Source organism: Mugil cephalus, chromosome 23, assembly GCF_022458985.1.
Source record: "Mugil cephalus isolate CIBA_MC_2020 chromosome 23, CIBA_Mcephalus_1.1, whole genome shotgun sequence".
NCBI classification, from domain to species: Eukaryota; Metazoa; Chordata; class Actinopteri; order Mugiliformes; family Mugilidae; genus Mugil; species Mugil cephalus.
The window spans coordinates 1,955,375-1,981,127 of record NC_061792.1 but is presented as its reverse complement, the minus strand read 5'-3'; the positions used below and the strand labels follow the sequence as shown (position 1 = coordinate 1,981,127).

The 25,753-nt window shown below is 44.5% G+C and overlaps 1 protein-coding gene, 4 non-coding genes and 3 pseudogenes across 5 annotated transcripts in view; all 8 read right to left on the bottom strand.

Annotated features, from left to right (window-relative positions):
* The window catches only part of LOC125001199 (NLR family CARD domain-containing protein 3-like), a 283,132-nt gene that overhangs the window by 138,622 nt on the left and 118,757 nt on the right, over positions 1–25,753 (bottom strand). The window lies entirely within an intron of this gene.
* Positions 10,148–10,266, bottom strand: LOC125001335. Its single transcript, XR_007111595.1, has one exon. It is a non-coding gene; the product is annotated as a 5S ribosomal RNA (ribosomal RNA).
* On the bottom strand, positions 10,368–10,486 carry LOC125002002 (annotated as a pseudogene).
* On the bottom strand, positions 10,590–10,708 carry LOC125001495 (annotated as a pseudogene).
* LOC125003078 lies at positions 10,810–10,928 on the bottom strand. The gene has a single exon (XR_007111946.1). It is a non-coding gene; the product is annotated as a 5S ribosomal RNA (ribosomal RNA).
* Positions 11,030–11,147, bottom strand: LOC125001598 (annotated as a pseudogene).
* On the bottom strand, positions 23,524–23,642 carry LOC125001378. Its single transcript, XR_007111635.1, has one exon. It is a non-coding gene; the product is annotated as a 5S ribosomal RNA (ribosomal RNA).
* LOC125002876 lies at positions 23,744–23,862 on the bottom strand. Its single transcript, XR_007111844.1, has one exon. It is a non-coding gene; the product is annotated as a 5S ribosomal RNA (ribosomal RNA).

Here is a 25,753-nt window from a genome sequence, read left to right as displayed (position 1 = left end):
AATTTACATCTAGACTTTGCCTGCTAGCTTTTGCCACTTCTGTTCCACTTACTGTAATGCTATAATAATATTTCTCTTACAGTGATGAATGTCGTTATGGAAAAGATTTTATTGCCCTCTTCATCCAGGTTCACTAAGGAGGATCCCCGGACCACAACACCTTGAGCATGCATTAGGGGTGCCCTACTCCTTCTCACCCCTGGGTTGACTTCCGGCCCTGAGCGGTTTACCTGGCTGGCCTCCCTCTCCCCCACGTGGGGGTGGCGATGGAGACTTGCCTGGGGTTCCCTGTGGCTTCGGCGCTTGCTCACTTTCCTGGGGTCGTGGGGTATCGGTGGTCAACTCTCCTGGATCTCCTGGTGGGCCTTGGCGGTCTGGGCTGGCGGGCTCCCTGTCCCCTCCTCTCCCTCCCCTCTGCAGCGCCCTCCTCCCTTCGCCCGGCTCCTCCTCCGGCCCCTCCTTCCTTCCGCTGGTGGCTGGGCCCTCGCTGGTCGTGGGGGGCCTTCCTGGGGTCCGGGGGGCCCCGGCGGTCGGGGCCACGCCCGGCGCCTTGGGGTCGGAGCCTGAGGGTGTGGGGGGCTGCCTGAGTACCACCCTGGGCGTGTCCGGTCGCTCCGTCGCGCTGGGGCTGGGGGGGCTGTCGGGGGTGGGGTCTCCGTCCGCCTTGGGGGCACCCCTGCCACCCCGGAGGGTGGATGGGGGGGTAGCTGATGCCATTGCTCGGCTGGTCGGTGTTGGTTCTTCGGGGTTTCCTGGGGGTCTGTCGCATCCTGGTTGCTGTTCTGGGCTGGGGGCGGGGTCTGGTCGCGGGACTTCCTGAGTCCTGGGGGCCCTCGCCCCGTCTGTGGGTCCCATGGGCGGCTGTTGCGCCTTGGCCCTGCTGCCGGGGACTTGGCCCTCACTTGCCTGCCTCCTAAATTGCACTCACCTCACACTCCACCATACACTATGTCGCCCATTACAACCAAGGCTAGATACACCACACACACCCATCCCAAGTTTGTAATGCACCTCACCTTAGGGGTCCACCCAGGATCGGTCAGGGTCAGGGCAGGCTGCAGTCCTCTGACCCACCTGACCCTCCTGTTTGCCCCCTGTCTTAATGCACCACACCACATCCAGGGTCACAGGGTCACGGTTGTAGGGGCTTGCTTCCTCATCAGGGACTGAGGAAGCACAGTAATAGGGACACTGTCACTTTTCATTATCCATTGGCACGGCTTGGGGGGCTGGTCCTCCGCTAGCAAGGGGATCTTGGGCTGGCGGTCTGTGGCCCCACGGCCGTTGGTAGGGGTATCTACCTAGGTTCTCTGGTGTCCTCTTGGCCTGGCTTTGTCTCCTGGTGCTGCGTGGCGACGGGTTCGTGGCGGCTTCCTTGGGTACCCGGTTGTTCCGGTATCGACTGGTTCGGGTGGTGGCTTGGTGCTTCCCCTCTCCCTTCGATGGGGGGCTGGGGTCTCTCCCTGGCGGATGGGGGTTCTCTCTTCCCGTGGTCTCCCTGGCCCGGGTGTGCCAGGGGCATGGGGCCGGCTCCCTGGCCCCCCTGCTCGGATGGCCCGTCCCTGGTTGGGCGCTGGGCCGGTGCCCATCTGCGGGGGCTTTGCTGGGCTCCTGGGGGAGTCCTCTCGGCTGGAGAGGTGTCCATGGCTGCCCTGCGGGCGGGGGGTGGGGTCTTTGGGGGGTGTGTTGGCGGTGGTGGGTGGACGGGCTGCGGTGGCTGGGGGGTGTGGGGGGTATGGGGGGCTGCTCTGGCCTGCACCGACTTGTGCTCGCTTGGTCGGTCTGGGGGTGTTGGTCATCGCTCGCCATCTGCGCTGGGGTGTGGCTTGCCCCGTGGCTACGGTGGTTCTCTGGTCCTGTCACCCATGCGCCCCACACTGGGGTGGAGGCTCTCGGGCGCTGGGGCTTTGACCTGACTCTGGGCCCTGGTAATGGTCTCACTCATATTTAGGGAATGCCCACATGCATGTGTGTTGTCACCTGCCAGCCCGTGCTGGATCACATCAAAAGAATTGATGAGTCCCGGCTATTAAGGGCTGGATTATTGTTTTCACTCTATCACTACGTGCCCTATGGCAGACTTCTCTCCTTCCATTGGGACACCCTTACCCCCCCTGGACTCTCTCATCTCTCCAGAGATGACTGTACCCAGTCATACTTGAGTGAGGTGACTTGGGAAGCACAGAACCCTGCACTCCACTAGTTCATACTAGCACCACATGTATCTCCTCCACTGTCCATCCTTCTACATCTTTTCTTTCCTTTGTTCCCCCCCTCTATCCATTGAGGTTAGCACTGCCCCCCCCCTGCCACCCAAAGGGTTCACTTTAAACACTCAATAAAGTTTAACGGGAACAGTTTCGGGGAGGGCTGGTGAGGGTCACACCACGAACTGAAAAATAAAGCTTTCAGTGAAAGGGAATATAACTGCATAAACCCTTTTGAAAATGTTGCCCACCCTGGGGGTGTTCAACTATGTGGGACAAATGCCAACCAAAAAAAAAAAAAAAAAAAAAAAACCCAAACCTTTACAAAACGTTATGGAGAAATTTTGGGTTTCAAATTTTTTTGTGTTTTGGTTTTTCGCGAAAGGGACAGAGCACTGCGATACATGCCCCCACATGGAGTAACGTTACATCCATACGTAGTTCCGTGCAGGGCTCACGCACATACAAAAAAAAACGATGGATAAAACAGGGTGATAAAGCATGGGATGTTTTTCCCTTTGATGATGCCCCTCAATTTTTTCCTTTAAATGATGATGTCATAAATGTTTTCCTTTGATCATGATGGAAATAGGGGTTTTTTGCCTTTGACTTATTGAAATTTTGTTTTTAAAAACCCTTTAGGTGGGTCCTTTGTTTTGTTAATTTTCAAACTGAAAGCAAGGGGAGACAAGCAAAAAGGGGGTCTTACGAGGTGGGTATGGGGGTCAACCAAAAGCGATACATAAAAAGTGGTCAAAATAAATTTATTGCATGATTATGATGAGGGAAAAAATTTTTCCGGGTGTCCCCTGATAAAAATAAAAGGGCCCTTACAGAAAGGGTTTTCCCGGGGGCACCCCTCCCACCCAAATTTACAAACCCCGCCCGCCCCCTGTTTAAAATTCCGAGATCAGATGACCCGGGGGTGTGTTAAAGTTTTGGTATCCCCTTTTGCCTTTTTTGTCAGTCCAAAAGAAATTTATATAAAGTGGTCAAAAAAACATTGCATGTATTTTGTTAAATGTAAATGTTCCTTTTTCCCTCCGAAGAAAATAAAAAAGTTTACAGCACCTGGTTTTCCCCCAGGGGGGTCTCCCACCCAAAAGAAACAAAACCGGGCCCCGCCCACTGTTTAGTTTCCGAGTCAGCGAGATGGGCTTGTTCAGGGGGGTTATGGCCCTAAGCAACTTTCAAATGTCACTAAAGCAGTATATATAAGTAAATAAAAATGATCATTGATGTTTTTTTATAATAAAAATTTTTACCATTTTCTCCTGATGAGAATGAAAAGCTTACAGCCCCCGGTATTCCCAGGCGGCCCCCAATCCCAAGAATTTAACCGGGCCCCCTAATTGCTTAGTTTTCCGAATCAAACGAAAACCCCCCCCCCTTTTTTTCAGGGTGTTTATGGCCGCAAGCAATGTCAAATGTCACAAAGGGCATTTATATTTTAAGTGGTCAAATGAAATTCCCTGTATTTTGGGATGATGTTGATTTACAAAGCTCCTATAAAAAAATAAAAAAACCCTTACAGCCCGGAAATTCCCAAAGGGGGGTCTCCCACCCAATTTACAAACCCGGGCCCCGACAATGTTACCCTTCCCGAGATCAGGGGGTGTTGGGGGTGAAAATCCCCGAAAACCCAAGGGTACCTGTCAAAAAAACGCGGGTATATATAAGGGGTCAAAATAAAAAAATTGCATGTATTTTGATGTTGTAAATTTTTCCCTTTGCCCCCCTTGATGAAAATTGAAAAGCTTGCAGCACAGGTATTTCCGGGTGGTCCCCCCATCCAAGACTAACCCCCAGGCCCCGACCATGCTTAGTTTCCGAGATCGGGGCTTTTTGGGTTTTGATAGGGCCGAAAAGCAATTTTTCCAAAATCCCAATAAAAGCAGCTTTATATAAGTGGTCAAAATGTCATTTCATGTTTTTTTGATGATGAAAAAGGGTTACCATGTTTTCCCTGATGAAAATGAAAAGCTTACACACCGGGTATTCCCAGGGGGTCTCCCATCCAAGGCCAAACCCACCCCGACACTGCTTGGCTTCCGAGATCAAACAAATCAGGCGCGTTAGGGTGGTATGGCCGAAAGGGCAACGTTAGCTGTCACAAACGCAGTATTTTATAAGGGGGTTAAAAATGTTCTTTTCCCATGTTTTTTTGATGATGTAAATGTTACCTTTGGTCCCCCTGATGAAAATAAAAAAGCTTAGGGGCCCCGGGTTTTTTCCCAGGCGGTCTCCCACCCAAAGGGTACTAACCGGGACCCGACTTGCTTAGCTTCCGAGATCAGACGAAATCTTTATTGCCTTTTTTTTTTGTTTTTTTTTTATTAGCCCCTTAAATCAAAAAAATTTACCCCGTAAGTCAATTTTTGCCAAAGACCAAAAAAGGGAAAAAAACCCATCGTAGTTTCTCAGAAAAGTATTTAAAAAAAAATCAAAGAATCAAGTGAATAAAAAAAAAAAAAAAAATCCAATCTCACCAATTAACAAAAAATTTTCCCCCCTTTTTTCCCCTAACAAAAAAAACTTATTTTCCACTCAAAGAAAATTTTTCCCCCAACCCCCCCTCTCCCCCTTTCTTGCAGTTTCAGTTTTAGTATCTCTTTTCTTATTTTTCTTTAAAAAAAGATCTTTAATTTGTACATTTCTCCCCTTTAAAATTTACAAATTTCCCTTTTATAAAACAACCGCCCAAACTGGCATGGCTCAAATGTATTTTTAATTTAAACCTTTAAAATTTACATCTTTTTTCTTTTCCCAATTTAAAACCAAAAAAGAAAGAGCTTCCCCCACCCTTCCCCTTTAGCCTGGGGGCCCCAAATCCCCAAAGTTTTTCCCCAAAAGTTTTTTTTAGGAAACAAAAAAAATCAAAATAACTCAAAACAAACCAAAAAAAATGCAAAAAAATTCATGGCCACTTTTACAAAACCCTCCACCCTTGCCCCTTTTCAGCATTTTTAAATTTTTTGAAAAAACCACATTAGAAAATATTCTGTTTTTGGGTTTTTAAGGAAATCGTTATTTTCACACTCTATACTGTTTTATTTTATATTCCCCCCTTCAACCATATCTTCTTGACAAACCAAAATCGTCCCCAACACGCCTGCCCAAACTTTCTCTGCTGCTGGCTCTTTTTTTCCCCATCAGCTTTTTAAAACCCTTTATATACCTTTTTCAAACTTTTACATTTGCAAAGAGGCATTTCTTCTCTTTTTCAATCAAATACATCTTAGGTGTACGCTTGTCTTGCTTAATCACACCCGTCTCTTTTTTATAATATTTTCCATTCCAGAGGTAAATACTTTTTAATCCCCCTCATATTTTCTACTGACTTTTTTTTTTGCTTTCCTTTCCATCTAAATACACACAGAATCATAAATACAATTTTAATTTTCAAAAAACCCGGGTGACCTCAAAAATTTAAAATCCTTTTACTTGTTTTTAAAAATTTTCCACCATGGAAATTTTGGTCATACAGACTTTTTTTATTATATTTAAATTTCTCATTGAGGGAAAAAAGGTAGGTTAACAAAAATTTTCAACCCATCACACTCATATTCTACTTTTTGGGAGAAATTTTTTTCCACCTTAAAACACCTCCCTGTAAAAATCTGGGATTTTAAACTTCATTGATTGTTTGAAACCCATAAAAAAAACCTAGCCCCCAAACCCCCCCCACCCTTTATCCACATATTTCCTTAAAAACTCCTTCCCCTCCATAGTTCAATCCCCCTCCATGTATTTTTGGATCGTTTTACTCTTTTTTGCCTTTTTTTTCATTTCCAAATCCCAAAGAGCTTCAGCCCACCCTCCCTCTTCCCTTTCCCCATCAAAAATTTTTTTTTGCAATTTTTTACCCCTTTTTCCCCCCCCAATAAAGTAAAAAATAGTTTTTTTTTTAACACCCTTTTATTTAAACCCCCTCTGGCATGTCTAACACTTCATCACATACAAAACCAAAAATAAAAATTTAAAAAAATATTTTACCACCCCTCACTTTTCCTTTCAGTTTAAGTTTTTTCCCCCTCCATAGTTACATACTGTTTTTATTTTTATTTTTTTTTTAAACAAATTTCCCGTCCATGCTCAAACTCTAGGCCCCTTTTGCTTGCCACCCCCCGAAACACTCCCAAAACCCCCTTTTGTATTTCTCCCCCCCACCCCTTAAAACCCATTTTTATCCTCTCTACTTCTTTCCCCCGTGAAAGATCTTTGAATTTTGTTTTTTTTGATTTTTGTCCTGATGCCCCTTCCCCTATTTTTTCTATTATTGTAGCCCCCCTTTTTTACACTGTTGTTGTCCCGAACCCTAATAGTTGTGTGTACTCATATTGATTGATTTACACAGGGCCCTCCATAGGGAACTGAACACCCCTTTTAAACCCCCTGGTCGTTTTGATCGCATCGCCAGGGGGTCAACAAAATATTGCATTTTCAATAGTCTGAAAAGGGACATCCCTGTCTCATGATCTCTACCCCCATCGAAAAAGGTTTTTTCAAGGGAAAAAAAACCGTTTTCCCCACTCGGCTCTTGGCCCCCGGGCATAAAAGCCTCTTTACCCCCCCACCATCCTCTCCCCGAACCCACCCTTTTTCCAGTACTCTAAACAGGGAAAACTGTTGGCTACTCTATCAAAGGGGCCTTTATTCCAAACTATTCCCAGAAATACTTTCCCCCCTTTTCCCCCCCTCTTTCATGTGTTTTTTTGAATCTCTGATTGGGGGCTATTTTGGGCTTTCTATGGGCTCTTCCGGGTTGCTGTAACTCTGGTGTTTTTGTACTTTGTTCCCTTTTCACTTCCCTTCATCCGGATTTGCCCGGATTTAGTTAGTATTTAAATCTGTATTTTGAAAAATAAATTGGCCTTATTTTCCAAATCTAAAACCCACTTCCTTTCTTTTTTTATTATTGCTATTTACAAACCCCCCCCCAAACCTATTTGCCCCTTGCCCCGGGCCCCCTTGGGGTTCCCCTTTCCCATTTTCCCCCTTTAATACATCTTCCAGAATTTGCGCTTTTTTCATTTTTGTAAAGCCCTTTTTACCTTCGATCCCTATCCCCCTCAATTTTCCCGGACTCTTTCCACTTTTCAATCCCCCATGGCCTCTACCACCTTTCCCTTTTCATTTATTCTCTACACCTTTTCCATCCTCTTCACCCCCCCGTGTTTCCTTTTTACACTTTCCATCACTTCATCTATGCTTCCTTGATCTATGTCCCCTTTCTTATAGAGATCCCCATAAAATTCTTGTACCCTTTCCAGAATCTCCACATAATCTACTATCTTCTCTCCGTTTTTGTCATTAATTTCCTTTATGTATGTTCTATTCTGTTTTCTTTTCTCTAACCCCAAAAAAATATCCTGTGCACCTTTCACCTTCTAATGCATATTTTGCTTTACTTCTCAGAATCGCTCCTCTACATTTCTCCTTCTCAAACCTCTCTAAATTCATCTTTGCCTCCAAATAATTGTTTATATTATAACCCTCCTCATTGTCTGCTCTACTTAACTCTGCCCTCAATTTTTGTTTCAGAGCCTTTTCCTCCTTCATATTTCCCTTTTCTTTTCTTACTATATCTAACACTAATTTGTTTAATTACATTTTTCATCTTCTCCCATCGTTCCCCTATGCTGTCGTCTAGCCTGTCATTTTCTTTATACACTCCTCTTCTCCTATTCTCTCGGTCTAGCAAATCCATAATCTGTATCTTGTACTCCTCTTCTTCAATTAATCCTGCGTTTAATATCCACATCCCTCCTCCTACCTCTTCTTTCTCCACCTTAATTCGAAACATGACCCCATCATGGTCACTGAAGCTATTTCTTTGATGCCTTATTTTGTCGATGTACCAAATAATGCCACATTGCACCAACACCAAATCTATTCTACTTTGTTTTAGAACCCCATCTCTCATCTGCCTCCTTGTGTATTCTCTCTTCTCTGGGTTCTCTTCTCTCCATGCATCTATAAGCCCCTTTTCTTTCATCAGCTCGGACAGCATGTTTCTCGATCTTTCCCATCTAAATTCAACTCCCTTACCTACATCTAGACGACTACATTTTATATTGAAGTCCCCAACTATAATACACTTCCCTGCAATTATATTTTTAAGTTCTCTAATAATGCAACACTTATCTTTTTCTATATTTGGAACGTATATATTTATTAATCTGAATTCTATTTCTCTATATTTAAATTCTATCACCAAAAGTCTCCCTGTCTCATCTCTATATACCTCTTTTATGTCTTCGACAACATCCTTTTTAATTATTATTGCTACCCCCCTTGCATTTCTAGCCCCATTATTGTAATATATAACTCCTCTCTATTCCTCTCTTATTTCTTTAACTATGTCCTCGTCCCAATTAGTTTCTTGAATACATATAATATCGCTGCGGTATGCAAATAATAGCTCTTTTATTTTACTCTTATTTCTTAGCCCATTTGCGTTAACAGAGGTTATTGTGGCCATGAGAGCAAAACTGAATATAAATAGAAACCGAAAAGTAAACATTTAGACCAAAGCTATACAATCACATACCGGACTTCGGTCCTTTTCGCTCCTCTCTTTCTTTGTCTTTCTCCGCCTTCCGCTTTGCTGAGAATCTTTGAAAGATCTTTGTCAAGTCTGGTTGTCCGTTCTTTTCCTCTCTTCCATGTCCATTTAACGGTCCTCTGTCCTTTTCTGCATTCTCCTGTCCTTGTTCGGCAGCAGGGTTCGGTTTCTCTCCACCCTCTCCATTTGCGTTATTGTTGTCCGCTCCACCGGTGTTCTCCGCTCCACCGACATCCTTTCCACCAGTTTTCGGATCCTCCTCTTCCTCGATCCCCATGTCCTGCTCACCCTTGTCTAGGTCCTCTGTTTGACCTTGGCCTCCTTCGCCGTCGTGGTTGTCCCGTTCTCCTCCTCCACTTCCTCATCCATCTCCTCCTCCGTCCTTCTCCTCTCCGCGCACTCCCGTGCGTAGTGGCCACTCTCTCCGCACCTGAAACACTTGAAATCCGGGCATTCCCTGAAGATGTGTCCCGGCTTGATGCATTTTCTGCACACTTGGATCTGTCTGTCATGGATCACACGGAAATACTCTACGCCCCTCATGGTTTCAAATTTTGTGGAGTAAGGCAGCGATCTGACTTGCTCGTTGAACCGGACCTTTAAAAATCTCGTGCCGTCGGCAATGTCTGTGCCCGGCCACACACGGCGTTTAATTGCCGACAGTGGCCGGACCCCCCATTCATTAAGTCTTTCCATGATCGTGCTGTCCTCCAGATACACGGGTAAGTTTAGGAAAGAGACAACCATGTCGCTGTTCATTATGTCACGTCCGATCACTGGCACTCCATTTATTCTTATGCCGTCAATCAACTTTGCCTTCCCGGCACTATCCTTCATTGTGATTTCAAATTTCTTGTCCGTCTTCATTCTACAACCTAAAATTTCCCCACACTCCTTCTTCACACCTTTCAGCAAGTCCATTACCGCAATTGACTGCGTATCTTCCACCTCCACTTCCACCGTCAGCTCCCTCTCAAACTTTTTTGTGTTGACAGCCATTCCTCGCACCACATCATTCATTGTCTCTTCCTCCCCTGGATTCATCTTCATAAACTTACGCGAGAAAGAAACAGTCCCCCGAACAGCCCGAGAGCCGTCGGGGAAATTATTAGGGGCAATAAGCTTAAAAAAAAAACAAACAAAAACAACTATCTTCTGGTTCCAACCGGAAAAGAAATTATAACAAAGAAGAGGTCAAACCGTGGCTGTGCGCGCCACTCACGATAACCACTCCCACTATCGGGATTGTTCAGGTTGGTATGGCCGTAAGCAACGGCAAATGTCTCTAAAGCAGTATATATAAGTGATCAAAATGATCATTGCATGTATTTTGATGAAGTAAATGTTACCATGTCTCCTGATGAGAATGAAAAGCTTACAGCACCTGGTATTCCCAGGCGGTCTCCCATCCAAGTACTAACCAGGCCCGACCCTGCTTAGCTTCCGAGATCAGACGAGATCAGGCGTGTTCAGGGTGGTATGGCAGTAAGCAACGGTAGCTGTCAAAAACGCAGTATATATAAGTGGTCAAAATCATCATTGCATGTATTTGGATGATGTAAATGTTAGCATGTCTCCTGATGAAAATGAAAGACTTACAACACATAAAATTCCAAGGCGGTCTCCCATCCAAGTACTAACTAGGCCCGACCATGCTTAGCTTCCGAGATCAGACGAGATCGGGCTTGTTCAGGTTGGTATGGCCGTAAGCAACGTCAAATGTAACTAAAGCAGTATATATATAAGTGATCAAAATGATAATTGCATGTATTTTGATGATGTAAATGTTACCATGTCTCCTGATGAAAATGAAAATCTTACAGCACCTGGTATTCCCAGGCGGTCTCCCATCCAAGTACTAACCAGGCCCGACAATGCTTAACTTCCAAGATCAGACGAGATCAGGCGTGTTGAGGGTGGTATGGCCGTAAGCAGTGGTAACTGTCACAAACGCAGTATAAATAAGTGCTCAAAATCATCATTGCATGTATTTTGATGATGTAAATGTTACCATGTCTCCTGATGAAAATGAAAAGCTTACAGCACCTGGTATTCCCAGGCGGTCTCCCATCCAAGTACTAACCAGGCCCGACCATGCTTAGCTTCCGAGATCAGACGAGATCGGGCTTGTTCAGGTTGGTATGGCCGTAAACAACGTCAAATGTCACTAAAGCAGTATATATAAGTGATCAAAATGATCATTGCATGTATTTAGATGATGTCAATGTTACCATGTCTCCTGATGAAAATGAAAAGCTTACAGCACCAGGTATTCCCAGGCGGTCTCCCATCCAAGTACTAACCAGACCCACACTGCTTGGCTTCCGAGATCAAACGAGATCAGGCGTGTTCAAGGTGGTATGGCCGTAAGCAACGTTAACTGTCACAAACGCAGTATATATAAGTGGTCAAAATCATCATTGCATGAATTTTTGTTTTTGAGCTGAAGCTTCTACAATGATACAGTCTGCCAGGAAGTAGAGTCAGAATGTAACAGGTAGATATGAATCAGAGACAAAAACAAGGCGACACGGTCCAACCAGGTTTTGGTTGTGATTTGTGTTTTAAACTGAACACTGCCTGAGATGGCTTATCGTGAAAGGCCTACTGCACCTTAGCCAATCATCATCACCTATGCGGACGTCCAGCTGTTTCAGCATGTCAATTTCAGCATATCAATTTCAACTTTTGCCTGTCTGAAAATTGCCGGACGGCTCTTGTTGACTTTGACGCCGACTTTCTCGTTGGTTTTTGCAGCATTTGGTAACAAATTCAAAGCCGCCCTCTCTGAGGAAAGATTGCACTTTCAGGCAATTTCCCAGAGTGCTCCCTACTGAGATATTCAGCTCTTTTGCTGTTTTGTTGGTTGCCATTGATGCTTGTCATTCGGGAAATGTTTTGTAAAACTTTGGACGAAAATCAATGAACCATGCTCTATTCAAGTGTGTTCGTTGTCTTGCTTGCAGTCAATTTGTAACTCTGGAAGCACTAAAGAATGTACAGATCCACAGAGGCTTGTATAAAACAAACTTTCAGTAAGATCAAAGGCAAAGATTCTGTGCCATCATGGCCAAAGGAAAAGATTTGATGAAAGGAGAGAATTCTATGACATCATGAAGGAAAACATTCTATGGCACATTCTATGTAAATTTTGTGAGGAGTGCGCTAGGAAGAGAGAGTGTGGGAAAGATTTTCCAAATTTCTTCTGTTTTCTGTGATAATTTTCTTTTCTCTCAATCTGGTTGTGTTTTCATTTAGGTTCCTCGATCAAAGTTTTCATTAACACCTTTCAATCTTGAGTGTCACATAGTGAGATCTATAACACTGCCGTCCGATGGTACTATTGATATGATAATATATGTTGTCAGATTTTTGGCATGAGCAAACCAAAATCACCACTACCACTCTTCTACCAACTGTATCAGTATTAGTGAAAAATAGTAGTAGATGTAATTATTTTTGTACCTTTAACATATTTACTTTTATATAATTTCTCTCCTTTGGTTTTGGTTTGTTTTATCATTTTGCATTGTCTGTAAAACCTTCATTTCTCCACGGGGAATAACGTAAAATAGTCCTGCCTTATCTCTAATTCAAGATTCAAGTGATTCAGTACATCTAATGACAACTAACTGGGGTCTTTTTTATTTTCATAGATCACTCTTTTATTCATGTCTCATAAAAAGTCCAGCATTAGAGCATAAACACTCAAATATGTTAAGGTTGACTCTTCGGTTATAGTTGTAGTTGTACAGCTATTTAACGCTGTACCAGTTGGCAGCATCACAACGTGCTAAACCGGTTAGCCTGTTCAAAGACAAATAGAAAACTTACAGCAATAAAAATGACAACACAACTACAGCCGGTAAAACTGTTCTTAATTGCTTGACTAGGTAAACAAAGGTTAAATAAAAATAAAATACTAACATACATACAGACACATTCTGACACATTGAAATTGGCCGTTAGCACGTTAACTTAGCCCAGTAGTTAGCTCCCCACTCCACCGTATGCTAACGACCACGTTATCTCCACTGGCCTCGTTTTATTTCGGCGTCAGTTCAAATTGTGGACAACAGCAAATTGATGCAAAATACAAGCAATGTTAGGAAACCACTTGTCAATATTTGTGATGACAAATCTCGACAGCACACGTCGGCTACCACCTCAGACGTTGGGGTTTGCTGTATTGCCCGAAAGAAACGCAAAAACAGAACTAATTTACATAATACTTACATCATTGTGTAGTAAAGCCACAAGTAGCGCTGTTAATAGGTTCCAGCTAGACCATTATGTACCTCAGAGGGAAATACGATAAAGAATCAGCCGCACATGATTAAACTACACGTGACACAAACATATTGATTATACAATGTGGATTAGGCTTAAAACAAACCTTTACACACATTTTATGGTGAGCGCATGTTGGTCTAATTTTTGTGTATTTTTTTCGCGCTACCTACAACGCTCAGCGACTACATGCGCGCACATGGAGTAACGTTACAAATCCATTACGTAGTTCCGTCAATAGTCTCACAACACATACAAAAGAAACGATGGATGAAACAGGCGATGAAGTCATCGGGCTGTCTTCCTTGATGATGTCCTCTAATAGTTTTTCCCTTTGATGAATGATGTCATGAAAATGTTTTCCTTTTGATCATGATGGCATAGAATCTTTGCCTTGATCATATTGAAAGTTTGTTTTATACAAACCTAGGTGGTGGGTCCGTAGATCTGTTAGACATTCAAACTGAAAAGCAAGCCGAGACAAGCAACACGGGCGTCTTACGAGTGGTATGTGTCAGACACAAAAAGCGGTACATATATGTGGTCAAAATCAATATGGAATGTATTATGATGATGGGAAATGTTCCTGTCCCCTGATGAAAATGAAAGGCTTACAGAACCTGGTATTTCCGGGCGCCTCCCATTCAAGTACTAACCACGCCCCGACCTTGCAAAAAACTTCCGAGATCAGATGATACTGGGTGTGTTCATTGTGGAATGCCCTTAAGCCATTTTGTCAGTCACAAACGCAGTATAGTAAGTATCAAATGATCATTGCATGTATTTTTATATGTAAATTTTTTGTTACCATGTGTCCGATAGAAAATGAAAGGCTTACAGCACCCAGAATTCCCAGGAGCGGTCTCCCAATCCAAGTAACTGAACCAGAGCCCTTACCATGCGCTTAGTTTCCGAGATCTAGGCGTTACCAGTTTGATATGGCCGGTAAGCAATGTCAAATGCCACTAGAGCAGCATATATAAGTGGTCAAAATGATCCTTTCATGTTTTTTGATGATGTTAAAGGTTACCATGTCTCCTGATGAAAATGAAAAGCTTACAGCACTGGTATTCCCAGGCGGTCTTCTCCTCATCCCATCCCAAGTACTAACAGGCCCAACACTGCTTGGCTTCCGAGATCAAACGAGCTCAGGCGTGTTCAGGGTGGTATGGCCGAAGAGCAACGTTGACTGTCACAAACGCCCGCATATCTATAAGTGGTCAAAATCATCATGTGCATGAATTTTTTGTTTTGACTGAAGCTTCAACAATGATTACAGTCTGCCAGGAAGTAGAGGTCAGATGTAACATGTAGAATATGAATCAAGAGAGAGGGCAAAAACATGGCGACCCTCCAACCAGGGTTTGGGTGTATTTGTGTTTAAACTGACACTGGCCTGAGATTGGCTTAAATCGTGAAAGGCCTACTGCAACTTACCAATCATCATCACTCTATGCGGATGTCGCAGCTGTTTTCAGCATGGTCAATTTCAGCATATCAATTTGAACTTTTGCCTGTCTGAAAATTGCCGGACGGCTCTTGTTGACTTTGACGCCGGGACTTTCTCGTTGGTTATGCAGCATTTGGTACCAAATTCAAAGCCTCCCTCTCTGAGGAAAAGATTGCACTTTCCAGGCAATTTCCAGAAGTGCTCCCTACTGAGATATTCAGCTCTTTTGGCTGTTTTGGTTTGGTTGCCATTGAGGCTTGTCATTCCGGAAATTTTTTGTAAAACTTGGACAAAATCAATGAACCATGCTCTATTCAAGTGTGTTCGTTGTCTTGCTTGCAGTCAATTTGTAACTCTGAGAAGCACTAAAGAATGGTACAGATCCACAGAGCTTGTAAAAAAACAAACTTTCAGTAAGATCAAAGGCACAAGATTCTATGCCATCCTGGCCAAAGGAAAAGATTTGATGAAAGGAGAGAAAATCATATGAACATCATGAAGGAAAACATCTATGGCAACATTCTATGTAAATTTTTGTGAGAGTGCTCTAGGAAGAGAGAGTGTGGGAAAGATTTTCCAAATTTCTTCTGTTTTCTGTGATTCATTTTTTCTTTTCTCCCACTTCTGGTTTGTGTTTTTCATTAAGGTTCCTCCATCAAATTTATTCATGAACACTTTCAATCTGAGTGTGCACATAGTGAGATCTATAACACTACTCAGCCGTCCGATGGTACTATTGATATAAATATATGTCGTCAGATTTTGGGCATGAGCAGCCAAAATCACCACTACCACTCTTCTACCAACTGTAACAGTATTAGTGAAAAATAGTAGTAGATGTAATTATTTTTGTACCTTTAACATATTTACTTTTATATAGTTTCTCTCCTTTGGTTTTAGTTTGTTTAAAATCCATTTTGCATTGTCTGTAAAAACCTTCATTTCACCAGGGGAATAACGTGAAAGAGTCCCTGCATTATCTCTAATTCAGATTCAAAGTGATTTTAGTACATCTAAGACAACTAACGGGGTCTTGTTTTTTATTTTCATCGAGATCACTATTTTATACATGTCTCATAAAAATCCAGCATAAGAAGCATAAACACTCAAATATTTTAAGGTTGACCTACTTCGGCTATAGTTGTAGTTGTACAACTATTTAACCTGTACCAGTTGGCAGCATCACAACGTGCCTTAAACCGGTTAGCCTGTTCCAAGACAAACAGAAATACTTACAGCATTAAAAATGACAACACATAACTACAAGCCGGTAAAACTGTTTCCTTAATTGCTTGCCTAGGTAAACAAAGGTTAAGTAAAAATAAAATACTAACATACATAAAGACACATTCTTGACACATTGAAATTGGCCGTTAGCACGTTAACTAAGCCCCGTATTAGCTCCCCACACCACCGTAAGCTAACGACCCCACGTTATCTCCACTGCCTCGTTTTTTATTTTTGGCGATCAGTTCAAATTGTGAGACAGCAAAATGATGCCAAATACAAGCAATGTTAGGAAACCGCTTGTCAATATTCTAAAGACATCATCATCGACACACACGTTGCTACCACCTCAGACGTTTGGGTTTGCTGTATTGCCCGAAAGAAACGCAAAAACTAACTAAAGTTTACATAATACTTACATCATTGTGTAGTAAAGCCACAAGAAGCAGCTGTTAATAATCCAGGTTCCAGCTAACCAATATGTACCTCATAGGAAATACGATAAAGAATCAGCCGCACATGCTTAAACTACACGTGACACAAACATATTGATTATACAATGTGGAAGAGGCATTAAACAACCCTTTACACACCAGTTGTGGGAGCATGTTGGTCTAATATTATTGTTGTATTGTTTTCGCGCACGGTACAGAACGCACAAGTGCGCTACATGCGCGCACGATGAGTAAAGATACATCCATACGTATTCCGTCATGCTCACAGCACAATACAAAAGAAACGATGATGAAACAGGCGATGACGTCATGGAGAGTATCTTCCTTTGATGATTCCTCAATTGTTTTCGGCTTTGATCATGAGGCAATAGAATCTTTGCCTTTGATCTTATTGAAAGTTTGTTTATACAAACATAGGTGGGTCCGAGATCTGTTAGACTTTCAAACTGAAAGCAAGCGAGACAAGCACACACGGGCGTCTACGCGGTGGTATGGTGTCGAGTCCACAAAAGCAGTATATATAAGGTGTCAAAATGATCAATGCATTGTATTATAGATTATGTAAATGTTACCATGTCTCCCTGAATGAAAATGTAAACTTACAGCACCTGGTATTTCCCAGGCGGCACCCATCCAGTTGTTACGACCCAACAGGGCAGACAATGTCTGGGGAACACAAGAGGTAACATTGAGGAAAAGAGAAACGAACCACAGAAGCCAACCAAGACCGTCTGCAATCGCAGAGATTTATTTAACAATATAACAATAAACCAAGAAAAGCCTGTTTCAGACACCACAATGACCGCCAGCAAACAAACACGCTGCCCAACGCTGGCTGCAATCACTCCTCTAATGACGCACACAGGTCGGATCTTAATGGGCTAACAGGCTGGCAAATCAGCTAATCAGCTGATTGAGGTGGAGGGGGGGGGAATGCGGTACCCTGAAATGAAAAGAACAAAAAGAACAAGGCCACACACACCCACTGGCCCTAACACCCCCACCGATAAGAATAAACCCCACCTACAGGCAGAAAATAAGCATTACACTATATATAAATCACAGATCATCACTAATATAACACAAGATGTTGACATTGACTTTGCAAGCAATGACGTTTCCACCGTGACGCATGTCAGCCACCAGATTACCAGCCGCCTTTCTTGTGCATTCACCTCGATGTTATAGCTGCTGTGCTCGGAGTGCCCAGTGCATCAACCGCTGGTTACTGTTGTACATCTGCATCAGGAAACAAGGGTGTTGTGATCTGTGTACACTGTAAACCGTTACAGACGTGCGCCAACATAAACTTTCGAAGTGCTGCACAGCAAGGAGCCATGGCCAGGTTTCATTTCTCAATTCGTTGAGTAAATCGTTCAGTCTGATGCTTTTAAACTAAACTGAGTAATGTAGACAGACAGGGTGGCACCATTATCACACAGACCCCGTCTGCAATAGAAACACTGATCCAGCTCCTATGGCACTAGCATACGACAATCTAGCTTGAAAGGCCTGAGAAGTTGGTGCAGCCAACACTGGGGCACTACAAGGAGGGACTTGGCAGCAGATAAAGGCATGGGCACAGTCATCATCCCAAACCAAAAGGAATGGATGGGCTACACAGCTTGGTCAAAGGGCAAACCACTACAGAAAAGTTTTTAAACAAAAACCCAGATAGTAACCGGCCATACCCAGGAAATGTCCTCAGATCACGTCGAGTTCGTTAGTGTCGAGACCAGCACAAAGCCTCAACCCAGGTGGTCACGGGTAGAACCTGCCCATGGCCAACCTGCTTCCCCCAAGTAGGTGACCATATAAAAGCCTTGCCAAATTCCCCACTTGGCCAGATTTAACGTTAGAGAGGCATCAGCCAGGCGCCGGAACACATCCTTCAAGCAGGAATGTGACGCACCCATCTCTGGAATCAGAGGGTAGGGTATGTGGATTGGGAGCGACAAACGGTGGCTGGCCTAGAAGGGGCAGTGGGGACCAGGGCAAGGAAGCGGGCGGCGGGAGAGGAGGGGGGCATGGGTAACGAAGGGTCCAGGAGTGGCGGAAACTTGGAACCAGGCCGGCATCTGCTCTATACTAAAGAGGGGCAAGTACATGGCGAAAGCGACCGGTAAGAAATGGGGCCGGAGGAGATCAGCAACGGCCGTGCGCGAGGGACGCGGCCCCGGAGCCGGGAAGAGAACCGGGGCCAAGTCAATAGGGTGGGCCAGAGCGGCGCATGGCTGCAGAGTTAAAAGGGGTCTTTCCTGGACCGCTCCAGGGAGCTGAGCTGTATGGAAGCTCTGCCGGCCAGGAGCCCAACTCTTCTCTGGGCAAGACCCCACCCACCGCGCGAACTCACCAACTTCTCCCACACAAATCCCGTTCTCCTGCCCCCACCCCACCCCTCACTAACGTAACAACGCTACCATATCAGCACATTACCCAATACATGCAGCATAGCGCTGAAAGTGGGCTGTGGGCATTTCTCATGCCACAGGCCCTTTACGTGTACTGCAAAGAAAGCATCAGGGGTTCTCAATGCCGAAATAACAGATGCACGACGCGTTAAAGGGACCTGCCAGTACCCTTTTAGCAGATCTAGTTTAGAATAAATACTGCAGGACCCACACTGTCAATACAGTCATCAATACGAGGTAAAGGAAAGAAACCGCACCAGACACTGCAAATCACCTTACGAAATCGGTGCAAGAATCGAGGGTTTCCCGTCGACTTAGGAGTCAACAAACAGGGCGAGCTCCAAGGACTACAACTAGTCGGCAAAACCGTGTTTCAACCAGGTAACGCCACCTCATTTGTTTCATAATTCTCTTTCTTTCAACAGGACAAACGGAATGCAAGCTGCTTATGGGTGTATGATCCCTCATCAATCTCATGTTTCTAACACGTTGGTACGGGATAGGCACATCCCCATAGCAAAGTGGGGTAAGTAACGAGAAGGTCAAGCACCTCCTGACCCAGAGCTTGGGGAAGATAGGACAGATGTTGCTTGGGCCTTTCGACATGAACTCAGAGTTGGACAACCGGCCAACGCTAGCGCATCAGAGGGTGGACATCAAGTCATCATTAATCGGCTACACAAACAGCAAAGGAGCGACGGTCACAGAAAGTTTTGCTTTGAACATGCAACCCTGTTTTATCCTCTGGTGAGTGGAAAGCTTTAAGCATGTTAAATATGGCCCAAACGAGTCTTCTTGGCGACGCTCGGGCGTCCGGATGACATAATCTGTGTCAGAGATTCTACTCTCCACTACATAGGGACCCGTGAATCGAGCTGTAAGCGCGGACCCAGGTGTGGGTAGCAACACCAACACCTCATCACCAGGCTGGAACTGCCGCTCAACAGCCTGATGCAGACGCTCTCTGCATTTGGAGACAAAATCCACAATGTTAGTTTGTCTTGGGGAGCTGCCCACCAACTGCTCCTTCAAGACTGCTAACGGAACTCGCACATTGTACCCAAATACTAGCTCTGCTGGGCTGAACCCAAGGACCTCCTGCTTTGCATCTCTACTGGCAAACAATACAAATGGTACCCCCCCCCTCATCCAGTCTTTACACTGTGTCATGACAAAAATTTACTCAACATAGATTTTAAAGTTGATGCCACCGTTCAAGCGCACCTTATTGATACTCGGGATGGTAAGCACATCGACACAGATGACCAATACCCAAGACAGCAGTCTTATTAAAGACCTTGGAAAGAAAATTAGTTTCCTTGGTCAGTTTTTGCACACCTCCCGGCAAACCAAACAAGTGAAAAAACTTCAGCAGTGCCTTCGTGACCGCTGGTGCTGTAAATTTTTCGTAAGGGACAGCCTTCAGTAAACCGAGTGGAGACACACATCATTGTTCTCATGAACCTCGGTTGCCAGCCTTAGTTCTAGGCAGATGACCCACACATCTACAATCACACATGCTCGAAAGGTTCACCAAACGCGGAACAGACGAAGAGGAGGCAGGGGGAACAGGCTTATTCGGTTTCCCTACAATCTGACAAGTATTGCAACACTTACAAAAAACGTCACATCATCCTTTAAAAAACCGGGCAAAAGAAATTCCGGAGGACACGATGATAGGTCTTTTAGTTACCACCAGGTGACTAAGACCACAAATGGTCATGATGGGCCAACTTCAGCACATGCTGGCGACAATTAAACAGGAAGGACAATCTGATGGACCACCCCCCAATCTCACCAAGCTCAACTGCTCCCTCCCTGCCTGATTAGTGAAGCCCACCTGCGCATCAGGACACGATCGTCAGAAAATATGGTTGCTTAGATTTACACCTCACTGGATTCCCAATTCCAACAGCAGCAGCCATACATTTAGCTAAGGATTGATCTGTTGCAGGGCACAATGCGACCTCACGATTAAGTGGAAGGGAGCCGCAAGAGCAACAGAGCAACAGGACTCCCCACCCTGGTCAGGTTTTCTGAACCCGCCGTCCTCTGAACCACCACCAGGCGGCAGCTCATCCTGGGAGAGAATAGATAGAAACAGAGAAATCGGCCAAATCAACCTCTGGTGCTGAGCCTGCCCACGGGCCTTAGCTCATCGGTTAGCACACTTACCTAAACACATCAGTATGTTTTTTTCAGCCACTCATCAGGATAAGTCTCTGGAATGGGCTCAGCACCGACCTAGGAACAGGATAAACCTTTCCCACCAGCAATATCAATACCCATGATGAAATCGACACCACGTAAATAGAAAACACAGCTAACCCCCACAAGAAAAAACCAGTTGCCAGATCCCGACTGCACATTGATTTCGGTGCAGAGGGGCGGAATGAAAACCCATCTCAATCCCCACCTAACCACAGCACTGGCATCAGACTCAGCCACCAGATGGCAACACACGGGACCAAATGAGGGACTAGGCGAGCAGAGCAGTGTCACGCAGCGCAGTCAGTAGGCTCTGGTCCCTGGCATGTCCCACAAGAGACACCCAACACTTGAATATGAAAGGCCTAAAACAGTCTTCAGGAACCTCTGACACTATGGTCTCGCTACTGATGGACGTTTTAATAAGCCCCACGCCTTTTGGTGGCCTCACAACAGGCTGCTTACGCTTCCAGGCAACACAATCCGCGATCAAATGACCCGACTTATGACAATAAAAAACATTTCCGATCAGCTTTGGAAACAGAAGGAACAGCAGCTCCTGACACCTGCGAACCAGACTTCAGCAAAACTTCCCGAGAAGACTCACGTTTAGCCAATACACTTTTGTGTGTGAGCGCAAACTCATCTGCCAAGGTAGCAGCCTGCTGCAAGGTGGACACTTTCTGTTCGTTCAGATATACAGCAGTACGCTCAGAAACACAACTTTTAAATTCCTCCAGCAACATAAGTTCGCGCACCGAGGCAAAATCATCAGCCTTACAGGCCGCACACCACCGGTTGAAGAGAATGCCCTTCTCTCTGGCAAAGTCAATATGGGTCTGGTTGGATGTCTTACGAAGATTTCGAAATCGCTGTCTGTACGCCTCAGGTACCAGCTCATATGCCCGCAGAATAGCACCTTTAACTTTGTCATAATTGAGACCATCCTCCACGGACAAGGAGGAGCAGGCCTCCTGAGCTCTACCTGTCAACCTGCATTGTAGTAAAATAGCCCACACATCCTCTGGCCAGCGTAACGCAGCGGCAATACGCTCAAAGGCGCCGAAATAAGTTTCTACCTCTGCCTCACGAAATACAGGGACCAAGGAAATGTGTTTAGTCACATCGAAAGTGATGGATGGAAGTGACACAGGTGGAGCCTCGCCAGCAGGAGTAGTACGAGCCTGAAGCTCAACTTGGCGCAGCCTAACAGCTGTGTCCGCCTCCAACTTTTTTAATTCCAACTCCCTGCGAAACTGAAACTCACGCTCGCGCTCCTCTTTTTCTAACTGAAAACGAGCTAAACGGACTTTCAGTCTGGCTTCCACTTTTGAGCCACGGGTGGACTCAACAGAGAATGGGACAAACTGAGGTAGTGTGACCGGCCTCGCCGCCGTCCCCACCTCTTTTACAGCAGGAGTACCCTGATCGGCCACTTTCACCGGGCCGCCCTCACCAGGAGAGGCTGCTGCCACAGCCGGAGCGTCCCCAGGCAAACTAAGAACTCCTCTACTGACCAACTCATGTAAAAGCACCGCCTTTAGCTCAGCTTTGACAATGGACATAGAAACCGGAACACCATAATACTCGGCAATCACACGTAGATCACTTTTTGTACATTTATCAAACACAATTAATGAGGGATCCGACACAAATGCGCCAGCGTCAAACGCTGCCATTACAAAACACTCCGCGAGTAAATAACAGCAGACCACAAACAAAATAATCAACTGGGAACCACCAGGAACACACGCGCCACGTATGATGTCCACACACAAACAGCCGCCACGAAAGACAAACTTCCCCAGATCCTACCTAACATGAACTTCACCTACCTATCTTCTGGGGCGTGCCGGGCTCGAGGCGTCTTATTGGCAACACATCAGCGGCCGAAACCCTGAAACGCCAGCCCCCACCGGAGACCAAAGCCTCCACCCGGAGTTAACCCCGAAAATAAAAAAGGCAAATATACAAAAGAGCACCGATGGAAAGGATGAGTTCAACTCAACCAAACTGGGCACTCACCTGTATAATCTGGAGAAGCTGCCACTGACGTCGCCACCGGCTGCAGGCACACAGACACCAATACGCAGGACAAACTGAGAATGAACAACAAAAGAAACTCTCCGGTACGGCTGCGAGAACTATCCCGGACGAGCCCCCAAAATTGTTACGACCCAACAGGGCAGAAAATGTCTAGGGGAACACAAGGAGGTAACAATTGAGGTAAAAGGAGAAAACGAACCAAAGAAGCCAACCAAGGACCGTCTGCAATCGCACAGATTTATTTACAATATACAATAAACCAAGAAGAAGCCTGTTCAGACACCACAATGCCGACCAGAAACAAACACGCTGCACACGCTGGCTGCAGGATCACTCCTCTAATGACGCACACAGGTCGGATCTTTATGGGCTACAGCTGGCAATCAGCTAATCAGCTGATTGAGGTGGAGGGGGGGAAGGCGGTACCTGAAATGAAAGAACAAAAAGACAAGGCCACACACACACACTGGCCCGTAACACAAGTACTAACCAGGCCCGACCATGCTTAGCTTCCGAGATCAGACGAGATCGGGCTTGTTCAGGGTGGTATGGCCGTAAGCAACGTCAAATGTCACTAAAGCAGTATATATAAGTGATAAAAATGATTATTGCATGTATTTTGATGATGTAAATGTTACCATGTCTCCTGATGAGAATGAAAAGCTAACAGCACCTGGTATTCCCAGGCGGTCTCCCATCCAAGTACTAACCAGGCCCGACAATGCTTAACTTCCAAGATCAGACGAAATCAGGCGTGTTCAGGGTGGTATGGCTGTAAGCAGTGGTAACTGTCACAAACGCAGTATATATAAGTGGTCAAAATGATCATTGCATGTATTTAGATGATGTAAATGTTACCATGTCTCCTGATGAAAATGAAAAGCTTACAGCACCTGGTATTCCCAGGCGGTCTCCCATCCAAGTACTAACCAGGCCCGACACTGCTTAGCTTCCGAGATCAGACGAGATCAGGCGTGTTCAGGGTGGTATGGCCGTAAGCAATTTTAACTGTCACAAACGCAGTATATATAAGTGGTCAAAATCATCATTGCATGAATTTTTGTTTTTGAGCTGAAGCTTCTACAATGATACAGTCTGCCAGGAAGTAGAGTCAGAATTTAACAGGTAGATATGAATCAGAGACAAAAACAAGGCGACACGGTCCAACCAGGGTTTGGATGTGATTTGTGTTTAAACTGAACACTGCCTGAGATTGGCTTATCGTGAAAGGCCTACTGCACCTGAGCCAATCATCATCACCTATGCGGACGTCGCAGCTGTTTACAGTCATGTCAATTTCAGCATATCAATTTCAACTTTTGCCTGTCTGAAAATTGCCGGACGGCTCTTGTTGACTTTGACGCCGATTTTCTCGTTGGTTTTGCAGCATTTGGTAAAAAATTCAAAGCCGCCCTCTCTGAGGAAAGATTGCACTTTCAGGCAATTTCCCAGAGTGCTCCCTACTGAGATATTCAGCTCTTTTGCTGTTTTGTTGGTTGCCATTGATGCTTGTCATTCGGGAAATGTTTTGTAAAACTTTGGACGAAAATCATTGAACCATGCTCTATTCAAGTGTGTTTGTTGTCTTGCTTGCAGTCAATTTGTAACTCTGAGAAGCACTAAAGAATGTACAGATCCACAGAGGCTTGTATAAAACAAACTTTCAGTAAGATCAAAGGCAAAGATTCTATGCCATCATGGCCAAAGGAAAAGATTTGATGAAAGGACAGAATTCTATGACATCATGAAGGAAAACATTCTATGGCACATTCTATGTAAATTTTGTGAGGAGTGCGCTAGGAAGAGAGAGTGTGGGAAAGATTTTCCAAATTTCTTCTGTTTTCTGTGATCATTTTCTTTTCTCCCACTCTGGTTGTGTTTTCATTTAGGTTCCTCTATCAAAGTTTTCATTAACACCTTTCAATCTTGAGTAGTGAGATCTATAACACTGCCGTCCGATGGTACTATTGATATGATAATATATGTCGTCAGATTTTGGCATGAGCAACCAAAATCACCACTACCACTCTTCTACCAACTGTATCAGTATTAGTGAAAAATAGTAGTAGATGTAATTATTTTTGTACCTTTAACATATTTACTTTTATATAGTTTCTCTCCTTTGGTTTTGGTTTGTTTTATCATTTTGCATTGTCTGTAAAACCTTCATTTCTCCACGGGGAATAACGTAAAATAGTCCTGCCTTATCTCTAAATCAAGATTCAAGTGATTCAGTACATCTAATGACAACTAACTGGGGTCTTTTTTATTTTCATAGATCACTCTTTTATACATGTCTCATAAAAAGTCCAGCATTAGAGCATAAACACTCAAATATGTTAAGGTTGACTCTTCGGCTATAGTTGTAGTTGTACAACTATTTAACGCTGTACCAGTTGGCAGCATCACAACGTGCTAAACCGGTTAGCCTGTTCCAAGACAAACAGAAAACTTACAGCAATAAAAATGACAACACAACTACAGCCGGTAAAACTTGTTCTTAATTGCTTGCCTAGGTAAACAAAGGTTAAATAAAAATAAAATACTAACATACATACAGACACATTCTGACACATTGAAATTGGCCGTTAGCACGTTAACTTAGCCCCGTAGTTAGCTCCCCACTCCACCGTATGCTAACGACCACGTTATCTCCACTGGCCTCGTTTTATTTCGGAATCAGTTCAAATTGTGGACAACAGCAAATTGATGCAAAATACAATGCTTGTCAATATTTCTAATGACAAATCTCGACAGCACACCTCAGACAGTTGGGGTTTGCGTATTGCCCGAAAGAAACGCAAAAAACAGAACTAATTTACATAATACTTACATCATTGTGTAGTAAAGCCACAAGTAGCGCTGTTAATAGGTTCCACTAGACCATTAGT